Source organism: Panulirus ornatus, chromosome 30 (genome assembly GCF_036320965.1).
Source record: "Panulirus ornatus isolate Po-2019 chromosome 30, ASM3632096v1, whole genome shotgun sequence".
In the NCBI taxonomy this organism is placed as follows: Eukaryota; Metazoa; Arthropoda; class Malacostraca; order Decapoda; family Palinuridae; genus Panulirus; species Panulirus ornatus.
Genome location: NC_092253.1, coordinates 12,988,807 through 13,003,894, shown reverse-complemented (window position 1 = coordinate 13,003,894; position 15,088 = coordinate 12,988,807). Strand labels below are relative to the sequence as shown.

The window sequence follows — 15,088 nt, the reverse complement described above, 5'->3', positions numbered from 1 at the left end:
TATATATATATATATATATATATATATATATCCGATGAGATAATATATATGTGCACTTTAATCTTTAATTTTTACATTCGGTTAAGGTGACTCTTGGATGAAAATATTCTTTTTGTGTATTTCTTTAGGTATTGCATTCACAGGTATTTACAGACATGAAGACTCTAACCACTGACATTTAACGGGTGGGTCATATCGGCTATATAAGGTCTGGTGTGGATGGTCTCTGCTCAGTCGTCTTGTGAGCTATGAGGTAGGAAGACGCTTCTCGTAATATGAACATCACTGTTATTCTAACGGTAGTTTGGTATGTAATATTTTACGTTCCTTATTTTTCTACTTATAATGTTCATTTATATCCAGCATGAGTTATGAAGAGTCTTGAATGTGTGAAATATTTTACTAGAACTACATCTGGGAAATTCTTTTACATAATGTTCAGAGTACTTAATCTCTATGAGAGCACGCGCAGTTAATGTCCCACCATTACATATTATAATCTTTGCATCTCCTGTTCTATAAAAAAATGAGTTCTGGATATACTAAGGTATGTGTTATACTGATAAACTCTGTTATAGCAACATTTTATAAACAAGTCATCCAACAATGAAATCCATTATGATTTGGCTCATTGATATCATCAATCTATCTATGCTCAGGCTAATATAGAAGTGATTTTCAAAGCTAAGTCATAAGATATTTGAAATTGTTTTCGGTATTAGATGGAATTAGTATACTCATAGTACTTCTTACTAGTAAAACAGAATTGATTTCAGCTTGTTGCTGGTGTAAGGTAAGTGGTTCTAGCTTATTACTGTTGAAACAGAAATGGTTCTATCTTTTTACTATCGAAACAAAAGTCGTTTTATATGCTCACAGGTGAAAAAAGGGGCTTTGGCTTATTGCTGATAGAAGAGAAGTGGTTTTTAGCTCGTTACTAATGAAACAGGATCGGTTCTATCATTTTGCTGTTGAAACAAGTGTGGTTTTTGCGTTTTACTGGTAAAACAAAAGTGGTTTTAGCGTTATACTGGTAAAACAAAAGTGGTTTTAGTTCGTTGCTTGTGGGGAGAAAGTGATTTTAGCTTGTTACTAGTGAAAGAGAAGTGGCTCTATCGTCTTACTGTTGAAATAGAGGTGGTTTTAGCTTGTTACAAGGGAAAGAAATGAGAGTGTAGTTTGTTTCTGGTTAGAAGAAAGTGTTTATAGCTTGTTGCTAGTAAAACAGAAGTGGTTCTAACCTGTTACTGGTGAAACAGAGGTGATTCTAGATTGCTACTGGTGAAACAAGTTATTTCAGCTTACTACTGGTGAAACATAAGTCTTTCTAGCTTGCTACTGGTGGACTAGAAATGGCTATAGCTTGTTATTGGTGAAACAAGTTTTTCTAGTTCGTTACTGGTGGAGCAAAAATTTCCTAACTTCTTGCTGGTGAAACTGAACAGATTGGTTCTAGCTTGTTGCTGGTGACATAAAGATACTTTTAAACTTCTTACTGGTGAAATGGAAGTTGTTTTATTTTCTTAATGGTGGAAAAGCTAGTATTCTTGCTTGCTACAGGTGAAACAGAAGGTTTCTAGCTTGTGACTGGTAAGCTAGAAATGGCATAATCTTGCTACTGGTGAAATAGAAGTTCATTACTGGTGGATCATAATTTTTTCTAACTTGTTGCTGGTGAAACTGAACTGGTTCTAGGTTTTTACATGTGAAACAGAAATAGTTCTAGCTTATTACTAGAGAAACAGATTGGTTCTAGCTTGTTGCTGGTGACATATAGATACTTATAACTTCTTACTGGTGAAATGGAAGTTGCTTTATTTTCTTAATGGTGGAAAAGCTAGTATTCTAGCTTGCTACAGGTGAAACAGAAGGTTTTTAGCTTGTTACTATTAACTAGAAATGGCTTTATCTCGCTACTGGTGAAATAGAATTTTTTCTAACTCTTTACTGGTGGATCAGAGGGGTTTCTAGCTTCTTGCCAGCGAAAAAAGACTTGTTTATAGCTTATTACCAATGAAACAGGCTGGTTCTAGCTTCTTATTGGTGAAATTAAAGTGTTTTTAACTTCTTACTGGTGAAACAAAAGTTGTTTTAGCTTCTTTGTGGGAGAAGCGAAGGTATCGTACCTTGCTACTGTTGAAGCAGAAGTGGCTCTAGCTTGTTATTGATGAAGGGGAAGTGATTCTAGTTTTTTACTTGTCATACAGAAGTGATTCTAGCTTGTTCCTGGTGAAACAGAAGTAATTCTAACTTATTACTGGTAAAACAGAAGTGATTCTAGCTGGTGGAATATAGACAGTCCCTTTTTACAAGAGAAGCAGAACTGGTTTTACTTTATTAGCTGCTAACTACAAGTGGCTCTATTTCTTTAATAGTGAAAAAGAAGTAGCTCTTTCTTTTTATTGGTTAAAGAGAAATGTTTCTCCCTTGTTATTTGTGAACCACAAGTGCCTCTACCTTGTGCTGGTGAAACGGAAGTTGTTCTAGCATATTACAAATGGGTAAGGAGGGATTCTACCCTTTATATGGGGATAAAAAAGCAATTCCTACTTGTTAATTGTGAAACAGAAGTGATTAAAACTTGCTGTTGGTGAATCACAAGCTGTTCTAGCTTGTTGCCCGATAGGAATAAAAACGTTTTAGTGTGTTTGATTAACTTACGTATCGATATCATTTTAACCATTATCAAAGCCTGTAAAGATATAATGTGCATGTAATATTTATGTGCAATTCCACAAACATAAAGTCTAAAGAAGTCTAGATGTGTTATATGACTAATATCATATAGTGTCAACGTGAGATGAACAATAAAGAAAGGAGACAATTAAGCATGATATATATATATATATATATATATATATATATATATATATATATATATATATATATATATATATATATATATATATATATATATATATATATATATATATATATATATATATATACATACAAATGGATTTGTATGTAGCATTTATGGATCTGGAGAAGGCATATGATAGAGTTGATAGAGATGCTCTGTGGAAGGTATTAAGAATATATGGTGTGGGAGGCAAGTTGTTAGAAGCAGTGAAAAGTTTTTATCGAGGATGTAAGGCATGTGTACGTGTAGGAAGAGAGGAAAGTGATTGGTTCTCAGTGAATGTAGGTTTGCGGCAGGGGTGTGTGATGTCTCCATGGTTGTTTAATTTGTTTATGGATGGGGTTGTTAGGGAGGTAAATGCAAGAGTCCTGGAAAGAGGGGCAAGTATGAAGTCTGTTGGGGATGAGAGAGCTTGGGAAGTGAGTCAGTTGTTGTTCGCTGATGATACAGCGCTGGTGGCTGATTCATGTGAGAAACTGCAGAAGCTGGTGACTGAGTTTGGTAAAGTGTGTGGAAGAAGAAAGTTAAGAGTAAATGTGAATAAGAGCAAGGTTATTAGGTACAGTAGGGGTGAGGGTCAAGTCAATTGGGAGGTGAGTTTGAATGGAGAAAAACTGGAGGAAGTGAAGTGTTTTAGATATCTGGGAGTGGATCTGTCAGCGGATGGAACCATGGAAGCGGAAGTGGATCATAGGGTGGGGGAGGGGGCGAAAATTTTGGGAGCCTTGAAAAATGTGTGGAAGTCGAGAACATTATCTCGGAAAGCAAAAATGGGTATGTTTGAAGGAATAGTGGTTCCAACAATGTTGTATGGTTGCGAGGCGTGGGCTATGGATAGAGATGTGCGCAGGAGGATGGATGTGCTGGAAATGAGATGTTTGAGGACAATGTGTGGTGTGAGGTGGTTTGAGCGAGTGAGTAACGTAAGGGTAAGAGAGATGTGTGGAAATAAAAAGAGCGTGGTTGAGAGAGCAGAAGAGGGTGTTTTGAAATGGTTTGGGCACATGGAGAGAATGAGTGAGGAAAGATTGACCAAGAGGATATATGTGTCGGAGGTGGAGGGAACGAGGAGAAGAGGGAGACCAAATTGGAGGTGGAAAGATGGAGTGAAAAAGATTTTGTGTGATCGGGGCCTGAACATGCAGGAGGGTGGAAGGAGGGCAAGGAATAGAGTGAGTTGGAGCGATGTGGTATACAGGGGTTGACGTGCTGTCAGTGGATTGAATCAAGGCATGTGAAGCGTCTGGGGTAAACCATGGAAAGCTGTGTAGGTATGTATATTTGCGTGTGTGGACGTATGTACATGTGTATGGGGGGGTTGGGCCATTTCTTTCGTCTGTTTCCTTGCGCTACCTCGCAAACGCGGGAGACAGCGACAAAGTATAAAAAAAAAAAAAAATATATATATATATATATATATATATATATATATATATATATATATATATATATATATATATATATATATATATATATATATATATTTATATATATATATATATATATATATATATATATATATATATATATATATATATATATATATATATATATATATATATATATATATATATATATATATATTTATATATATATATATATATATATATATATATATATATATATATATATATATATATATATATATATATATATATATATATATATATATATATATATATATATATATATATATATCATTTATTATGCTTTGTCGTTGTCTCCCGCGTTAGCGAGGTAGCGCAAGGAAACAGATGAAAGAATGGCCCAACCCGCCCACATACACATGTGTATACATACATGTCCACACACGCACAATATACATACCTATACATCTCAATGTACACATATATATACACACACAAACATATACATATATACACATGTACATAATTCATACTGTCTGCCTTTATTTGTTCCCATCTCCACCTCGCCACACATGGAATAACAGCCCCCTCCCCCCTCATGTGTGCGAGGTAGCGCTAGGAAAAACACCAAAGGCCCCATTCGTTAACACTCAGTCTCTAGCTGTCATGTAATAATGCACCGAAACCACAACTCCCATTCCACATCCAGGCCCCACACACTTTCCATGGTTTACCCCAGACGCTTCACATGGAACGATGCAAGCGGAAGTGAATCATAGGGTGGGGGAGGGGGCGAAATTTCTGGGAGCGTTGAAGAATGTGTGGAAGTCGAGAATATTATCTCAAAAAGCAAAAATGGGTATGTTTGAAGGAATAGTGGTTCCAACGATGTTATATGGTTGCGAGGCGTGGACTATGAATAGAGTTGTGCGGAGGAGGGTGGATATGCCGGAAATGAGATGTTTGAGGACAATATGTGGTGTGACGTGGTTCGATCGAGTAAGTAATAATAGGGTAAGAGAGATGTGTGGTAAAAAAAGAGTGTGGTTGAGAGAGCAGAAGAGGGTGTTTTGAAATGGTTTGGTCACATGGATAGAATGAGTGAGGAGAGATTGACCAAGAGGATATATGTGTCAGAGGTGGAGGGAACGGGGAGAAGTGGGAGACCAAATTGGAGGTGGAAAGATGGAGTGAAAAAGATTTTGAGCGATCGGGATCTGAACATGCAGGAGGATGAAAGGCGTGAAAGGAATAGAGTGAATTTGAACGATGTGGTATACCGGGGTCGACGTGTTGCCATTCGCTTGAATCAGGGCATGTGAAGCGTCTGGGGTAAACCATGGAAAGCGTTGTGGGGCCTGGATGTGAAAAGGGAGCCGTGGTTTCGGTGCATTATTACATGACAGCTAGAGACTGGGTGTCATCGAATGGGGCCTTTTTTGTCTTTTCCTAGCGCTACCTCGTACACATGACTGGGGAAGGGGTTGTTATTCCATGTGTGGCAAGGTGGCGATAAATAAAGACAGACAGTATGAATTATGTACATATGTATATATGTATATGTCTGTGTATATATATGTATATATTGAGATGTATAGGTATGTATATTTGCGTATGTGGACGTGTATGTATATACATATGTATGTGGGTGGGTTGGGCCATTCTTTTGTCTGTTTCCTTGCGCTACCTCCCTAACGCGGGAGACAGCGAAAAAGGAAATACAAAAAATATAAATAAATACATATATATATATATATATATATATATATATATATATATATATATATATATATATATATATATATATATATATATATATATATATGTATATATATATATATATATATATATATATATATATATATATATATATATATATATATATATATATATATATATATATATTCTTTCTTTCATACTATTCGCCATTTCCCGCATTAGCGAGGTAGCGTTAAGAACAGACGACTGGGCCTTTGAGGGAATATCCTCACCTGGCCCCCTTCTCTGTTCCTTCTTTTGGAAAAAAAAAAAAAAAAATGAGAGGGGAGGATATATATATATATATATATATATATATATATATATATATATATATATATATATATATATATATATATATATATATATATATATATATTCCCTGGGGATAGGGGAGAAAGAATACTTCCCACGTATTCCCTGCGTGTCGTAGAAGGCGACTAAAAGGGAAGGGAGCGGGGGGCTGGAAATCCTCCCCTCTCATTTTTTTTTTTTTTTTTTTTCCAAAAGAAGGAACAGAGAAGAGGTCCAGGTGAGGATATTCCCTCAAAGGCCCAGTCCTCTGTTCTTAACGCTATCTCGCTATCGCGGGAAATAGCGAATAGTATAAAAAAAGAAAAAAAAAAAAAATATATATATATATATATATATATATATATATATATATATATATATATATATATATGTATATATATATATATATATATATATATATATATATATATATATATATATATATATATATATATATATATATATATATATATATATATATATATATATATATATATATATATATATGTAAAATAAATGATCTAAATAATGACACAACACATTCTGAACTCAGTAAGAATGCCCTACAAGTAGTTAATTTCCATTTCAATAAGGAACTAAAGTTGTTAACAGGTAATGGTCTCTCTTATCAAAAATTTGTCATCTTTATCCCCTTCAGTGCCTTATATATATATATGGAGCTATCAGACCTAATAAACAGAATTTTCCAGTAAGACCTATAGTGACTTAAGTAAGCTCCATGACATATAAAATGCAAAAATGTCTAGTTTCTTTATTAAGCCCTTCATTGGGTAAGATATAAAATTCTCATACCATGAACAATGTAAATATAGTTAACAAGCCCAACAATATCAATGTTAATTTGATTTCAATCTTTTTAACTTTGATGTTTCCTCACTTTTCACAAAAGTTCGAGTTGATGACCTTTTAGAATACATATTTGATGTCTGGATGATACTCATTTACTTGTTTCAAAGTCTATTTTCATTTCCTAATAAAACTGTATATAAAAACTGTGAATTTCAGTATAATGGATATGATTATGCTCAAAAAAAAAAAAAAATGGTATGGCAATGGGTAACCCTCCTTCACCTGTACTATCTAATCTTTATATGGAATTTTTTGATCACTTATTACTAAAGGATATCTTACCTTCTAATGCAGTTTGGTTTAGGTATGTAGATGATGTTCTTTGTGTTTAGCCAACAAATGAAAATATACAAACGTTTCTCCCCTTACTTAAGAATCTAGTGCCTTCCATCAAAGTTACTGTAAAAAATGAATATAACGGTATGTTACCATTTTTAGATCGCATGATCCATAGGCAAGGAAACAAGTTTAAGTTTAGCATATACAGAAAACCCTCCAATGTACTCATGTCAACATGACAGAGTTAAATTATCATCATTTCAGTCTATTCCTTAGGGCTATACGTATTTGCAGTCCCGAGCATATTGATGATGAGTTTGAACAGATAAATTCTATTGGATCTAAGTTAAGGTACCCTAGATCGTTCATTGATAAATCCCTTAAGGTAGCAAAGAAATCATTTTACAGAGTTGTGCCTAAACTCCCATTGACATCAAGAATATTTTAGTTCTCCCTTTTAATAATAATTCTACTTTACTTACTATGTTGCTTAGATCCTTTAATGCAAATGTTGCCTTCAGCAACAATGATACTCAATGATACTATAAAGAATATCTCAATCAGGAACTCACTAAAAGTTTCTCCCGGGTGCATCTATAAAGTTCCATATAAATATTGAGGTAAAGTTTACGTTAGGCAGACTGGTAAGGATCTTTCTGTTAGAATTAAGCAACATAGATATAGTATAAGAACGGGACGAGAATCACATACTTTATTTAATCACGTTAAAACCTATGATCATTGTACTGACTGGAGTTAGGCAACCTCAGTTATCAACTCTAACACCAGTACCACGAGAAACATTATTGAAACTTCTACTATCAAATACACAAAGAAATTTAATCTTAATATTAATTATGCTCCATATGAAATCGTATAACTATATTGTTGATAAACTTTCTAAACAATTCACCTACTTGTCCAGAAAATAGTTTATGACGCGCTCCTTGTGTCTTGCACAATCGTATGTTTACCAAATGTCGTCCTACGTACGTACGTTGTGTGTCAATTGACTCTTATATTCCTCTCTTCTGTGTCTCCTGATAATGTGATTATTACTGGAAAGTGCAATTGGGAACTTATCGTGTTTCGTGTCCCCGTGGACTCATAGGAATATGTTCATTTGTTTTTATTTATTATACTAAGTCACTGTCTCCCGCGTTAGCGAGGTAGCGCAAGGAAACAGACGAAAGAATGGCCCAACCCACCCACATACACATGTATATACATACACGTCCACCCACGCACATATACATACTTATACATCTCAACGTATACATATATCTACACACACAGACATATACATATATACACATGTACATAATTCATATTGTCTGCACTTATTCATTCCCTTTGCCACCCCGTCACACATGAAATGAAAACTCCCTTCCCCCGCATATGCGCGAGATAGCGCTAGGAAAAGACAACAAAGGCCACGTTCGTTCACACTCAGCCTCTTGCTGTCATTTATTATGCACCGAAACCACAGCTCCATTTCCACAGCCAGGCTCACAACCTTTCCATGGTTTACCCCAGACGCTTCACATGTATAACGGGGTCGACGTGTTGCCATTCGCTTGATCAAGGGCATGTGTAGCGTCTGGGGTAAACCATGGAAAGCGTGGTGGGGCCTGGATGTGAAAAGGGAGACCGTGGTTTATTCGGTGCATTATTAATGACAGCTAGAGACTGGGTGTCATCGAATGGGCCTTTTTTGTCTTTTCCTAGCGCTACCTCGTACACATGACTGGGGAAGGGGTGTTATCATGTGTGGCAAGGTGGCGATAAATAAAGAAAGGCACAGTATGTATTATGGTACTATGTATTATATGTATATGTATGTGTATATATATGTATTTATTGAGATGTTAGTATGTATATTTGCGTATGTGGACGGGTATGTATTTACATATGTATGTGGGGTGGGTGGCCATTCTTTTGGTCTGTTTCCTTGCGTACCTCCCTAACGCGGGAGAACAGCGAAAAAGGAAATACAAAAAATATATATAAATACATATATATTATATATATTATATATATTATATATATATATATTTTATTATATATTATATATATATTATTATATATATATATATCATAATATGGATATATATATATATATATATAATATATATAATTTATATTATTATATATATATATATATATATATATATTATATATTCTTTTCTATTTCTTTACTATTTCGCCATTTCCCGCATTTGCGGAGGTAGCGTTAAGAACAAGACGACTGGGCTTTGAGGGAAATATCATCACTGGCCCCCTTCTCTGTTCATTCTTTTGGAAAAAAAAAAAAAAAAATGGAGATGGGAGGATTATATATATTTTATTTTATATATATTATTATATATACTATATATTTATATATATATATATATATAGTTATATATATATATATTATATTCCCTGGGGATAGGGGAGGAAAGGATTACTTCACACGTATTCCCTGCGGTCGTAGAAGGACTAAAGGGTAGGGAGCGGGGGGCTGGAATCCTCCCCTCTCATTTTTTTTTTTTTTTTTTTTCCAAAAAGAAGGAACTGAGAGAGGTCCAGGTGAGGATATTCCCTCAAAGGCCCAGTCCTCTTGTGTCTTACGCTATCTCGCTATCGCGGGAAAAGCGATTAGTATAAAAAAGAAAAAAAAAAAAAATATATATTATTATATATATATATATATATATATATATTATATATATATATTATATATATAGTATTTATATATATATATTTAATATATATATATAAATATTATAGTATTATATATTATTTATATATTTATCTATATATATATATATATATTTATATATTATAGTATATATATATATATATATGTAAAAATAAATGATCTAAATAATGACATCAACACATTCTGAATCAGTAAGAATGCCCTACAAGTAGTTAATTTCCATTTCAATAAGGAACTAAAGTTGTTAAAGGTACTGGTCTCTCTTATCAAAAATTTGTCATCTTTATCCCCTTCAGTGCCGTTATATACTTATATGGAGCTATCAGATCTAATAAACAGAATTTTACAGTAAGACTATAGTGTCTGAAGTAAGCTCATGACATATAAACATGCAAAAATGTCTAGTGTCTTTATAAAGCCCTTCATTGGTGTAAGATATTAAAATTCTCATACCATGAACAATGTAAATATAGTTTACAAGCCCAACAATATCAATGTTTTAATTTGCTTTTCATCTTTTTTACTTGATGTTACCTCACTTTTACAAAAGTTCGAGTGATGGACCTTTTAGGGAATACCTTATTTGATAGTCTGGATGATACTAATTTACTTGTATCAAAGTCTATTTTCATTTCCTAATAAAACACTGTTTTAAAGACTGTGAGAAATTTCAGTATAAATGGATTTGATTTGCTCCCAAATATAAAAAAAAAATGGTTTTTGGGCAATGGGTAACCCTCCTTCACCATGTACAATCTAATCTTTATATGGAATTTTTTGATCATTATTAATAAAGGATATCTCTTTACCTTCTAATGCAGTTGGTTAGGTATGTTGATGATGTTTCTTTGTGTGTAGCCAACAATTGTAAATTTACATACGTTTCTCCCCTTACTTAAGAATATAGTGCCTTCCATCAAAGTTACTGTAAAAAAATTGAATATAACGGTTTGTGACATTTTTAGACGCTATGGATCCATAGGCAAGGAAACAAGTTTAAGTTTGCATATACAGATAACCCTCCAATGTATCATGTCAACAAGACGAGTTAAATTAATCATCATTTCAGTCTATTCCTTAGGGCTTACGTATTTGCAGTCCGAGCATATTGATGATGAGTTTGAACAGATAAAATTCTATTGGATCTAGTTAAGGTCCTAGATCGTTCATTGATAATTCCTTAAGGGGGATAGCAAAGAAATCATTTTACAGAGTATGTGCCTAAACTCCCATTGACATCTAAGAATATTTTAGTTCTCCCTTTTATTATAATTCTACTTTACTTTAACTATTGTTGCTTAGTTCCTTTAATGCAAATTTTGCCTTCAGCAACAATGATACTCAATGATACTATAAGAATATTCTTCAATCAGGATCACTAAAAAAAATAAAAAAGTTTCTCCCGGGTGCATCTATAAAGTTTCATATAATATTGAGGTTGGTAAAAGTTTACGTTTGGCAGACTGGTAAGGATTCTTTCTGTTAGATTTAAGAAACATAATATAGTGATAAGAACGGGTCGAGAATTCACATTCTTTATTTAATCACGTTATAACTATGATCATTGTATGACTGGAGTTAGGCAACCTCAGTTATCAACTCTAACACCGTACCACGAGAAACACCTTATTGTAACTTCTACTATCAAATACACAAAGAAAATTAATCTTAATATTTAAATTATGCTCCATAGAAAAACGTTATATCTTTATTGTTGATAAACTTTCTAATACAATTCACCTATTGTCCGAAACTAGTTTATGACGCGTCCTTGTGTCTAGCACAATCGTATGTATTACAAATGTCGTCTAGTCGTACGTTGTGTGTCAATTGACTCTTATATTCCTTCTCCTTCTGTGTGTCTCCTGATAAGGGTTTATTACTGGAAAGTGAATTGGGAACTTATCGTGTTTAGATGTCACCGTGGGACTTCATAGGAATATGTTCATTTGTTTTATTTATTATACTAAGTCCCCACATGTACTCCCGCGTTAGCGATGGTTTAGCGCAAGGAAACAGGCGAAAGAATGGCCCCAAACCCCGCCCACATACACATGTATATACATACATGTCCACACACGCACAATATACATACCTATACATCTCAATGTACACAATATATACACACACAGACATATACATATATACACATGTACATAATTCATACTGTCTGCCTTTATTTGTTCCCATCGCCACCTCGCCACACATGGAATAACAGCCCTCTCCCCCATCATGTGTGCGAGGTAGCGCTAGGAAAAACACCAAAGGCCCCATTCGTTCACACTCAGTCTCTAGCTGTCATGTAATAACGCACCGAAACCACAGCTCCCTTTCCACATCCAGGCCCCACACACTTTCCATGGTTTACCCCAGACGCTTCACATGCCCTGGTTCAATCCATTGACAGCACGTCGACCCCGGTATACCAAATCGTTCCAATTCACTCTATTCCTTGCACGCCTTTCACCCTCCTGCATGTTCAGGCCCCGATCACTCAAAATCTTTTTCACTCCATCTTTCCACCTCCAATTTGGTCTCCCACTTCTCTTCATTCCCTCCACCTCTGACACATATATCCTCTTGGTCAATCTTTCGCCACTCATTCTCTCCATGTGACCAAACCATTTCAAAACAACCTCTTCTGCTCTCTCTACCACACTCTTTTTATTTCCACACATCTCTCACACCCTTACATTACTTACTCGATCAAACCACCTCACAATACATATTGTCCTCAAACATCTCATTTCCAGCACATCCACCCTCCTGCGCACAGCTCTATCCATAGCCCACGCCTCGCAACCATACAACATTGTTGGAACCACTATTCCTTCAAACATACCCACTTTTGCTTTCCGAGATAATGTTCTCGACTTCCAAACATTCTTCAAGGCTCCCAGAATTTTCGCCCCTTCCCCCACCCTATGATTCACTTCCGCTTCCATGGTTCCATTCGCTGCCAGATCCACTCCCAGATATCTAAAACACTTCACTTCCTCCAGTTTTTCTCCATTCAAACTTACCTCCCATTTGACTTGACCCTCAACCCTACTGTACCTAATAACCTTGCTCTTATTCACATTTACTCTTAACTTTCTTCTTTCACACACTTTACCAAACTCAGTCACAAGCTTCTTCAGTTTCTTACATGAATCAGCCACCAGCGCTGTATCATCAGCGAACAACAACTGACTCACTTCCCAAGCTGTCTCATCCACAACAGACTACATACTTGCCCCTTTCCAAAACTCTTGCATTCACCTCCCTAACAACCCCATCCATAAACAAATTAAACAACCATGGAGACATCACGCACCCCTGCCGCAAACCTACATTCACTGAGAACCAATCACTTTCCTCTCTTCCTACACGTACACATGCCTTACATCCTCGATAAAAACTTTTCACTGCTTCTAACAACTTGCCTCCCACACCATATATTCTTAAAACCTTTCACAGAGCATCTCTATCAACTCTATCATATGCCTTCTCCAGATCCATAAATGCTACATACAAATCCATTTGCTTTTCTAAGTATTTCTCGCATACATTCTTCAAAGCAAACACCTGATCCACACATCCTCTACCACTTCTGCAACCACACTGCTCTTCCCCAATCTGATGCTCTGTACATGCCTTCACCCTCTCAATCAATACCCTCCCATATAATTTACCAGGAATACTCAACAAATTTATACCTCTGTAATTTGAGCACTCACTCTTATCCCCTTTGCCTTTGTACAGTGGCACTATGCACGCATTCCGCCAATCCTCAGGCACCTCACCATGAATCATACATACATTAAATAACCTTACCAACCAGTCAACAATACAATCGCCCCGTTTCTTAATAAATTCCACCACAATACAATCCAAACCGGCAGAGTGGCAGATATAGGGTGTTTGGTCGAGTTGGTGTGCAAAGTGAGAGTGTTTGGGAAAATGATTTGGTAAACAGAAAAGAGGTAGTAAAAGCTTTGCGGAAGATAGAAGCCGGCAAGGCAGCGGGTTTCGATGGTATTGCAGTGGAATTTATAAGGAAAAGTGGGTGACTCTATTGTTGACTGGTTGGTAAGGTTATTTAATGTACGTATGATTCATGGTGAGGTGCCTGAGGATTGGCGGAATGCTTGCATAGTGCCATTGTACAAAGGCAAAGGGGATAAGAGTGAGTGCTCAAATTACAGAGGGATAAGTTTTTTGAGTATTCCTGGTAAATTATATGGGAGGGTATTGATTGAGAGGGTGAAGGCATGTACAGAGCATCACATTGGGAAAGAGCAGTGTCGTTTCAGAAGTGGTAGAGGTTGTGTGGATCAGGTGTTTGCTTTGAAGAATGTATGTGAGAAATACTCAGAAAAGCAAATGGATCTTTATGTAACATTTATGGATCTGGAGAAGGCATATGATAGAGTTGATAGAGATGCTCTGTGGAAGGTTTTAAGAATATATAGTGTGGGAGGCAAGTTGTTAGAAGCAGTGAAAAGTTTTTATCGAGGATGTAAGGCATGTGTAGGTGTAGGAAGAGAGAAATTTGATTGGTTCTCAGTGAATGTAGGTTTGCAGCAGGGGTGTGCGATGTATACATGGTTGTTTAATTTGTTTATGGATGGGGTTGTTAGGAAGGTGAATGCAATAGTTTTGGAAGGAGGGGCAAGTATGCAGTCTGTTGTGGTTAAGAGAACTTGGGAAGTGAGTCAGTTATTGTTCGCTGATGATACAGCGCTGGTGGCTGATTCATGTGAGAAACTGCAGAAGTTGGTGACGGAGTTTGGTAAAGTGTGTGAAAAAAGAAAGTTGAGAGTAAATGTGAATAAGAGCAAGGGTATTAGGTACAGTAGGTTTTATGGACAAGTCAATTTGGAGGTAGGTTTGAATAGAGAAAAACTGGAGGAAGTGAAGTGTTTTAGATATTTGGGAGTGGATTTGGCAGCGGATGGAACGATGCAAGCG

At 35.7% G+C, this 15,088-nt stretch overlaps 1 long non-coding RNA gene across 1 annotated transcript in view; it reads left to right on the top strand.

Annotated features, from left to right (window-relative positions):
• Window positions 1-243: 243 nt before the first annotated feature.
• Window positions 244-15,088, top strand: part of LOC139758582 (uncharacterized) — a 41,198-nt gene continuing 26,353 nt past the window's right edge. The window contains exon 1 of the long non-coding RNA XR_011714871.1: window positions 244-307. This is a non-coding gene — a long non-coding RNA (uncharacterized lncRNA). The remainder of the gene's footprint in view (window positions 308-15,088) is intronic.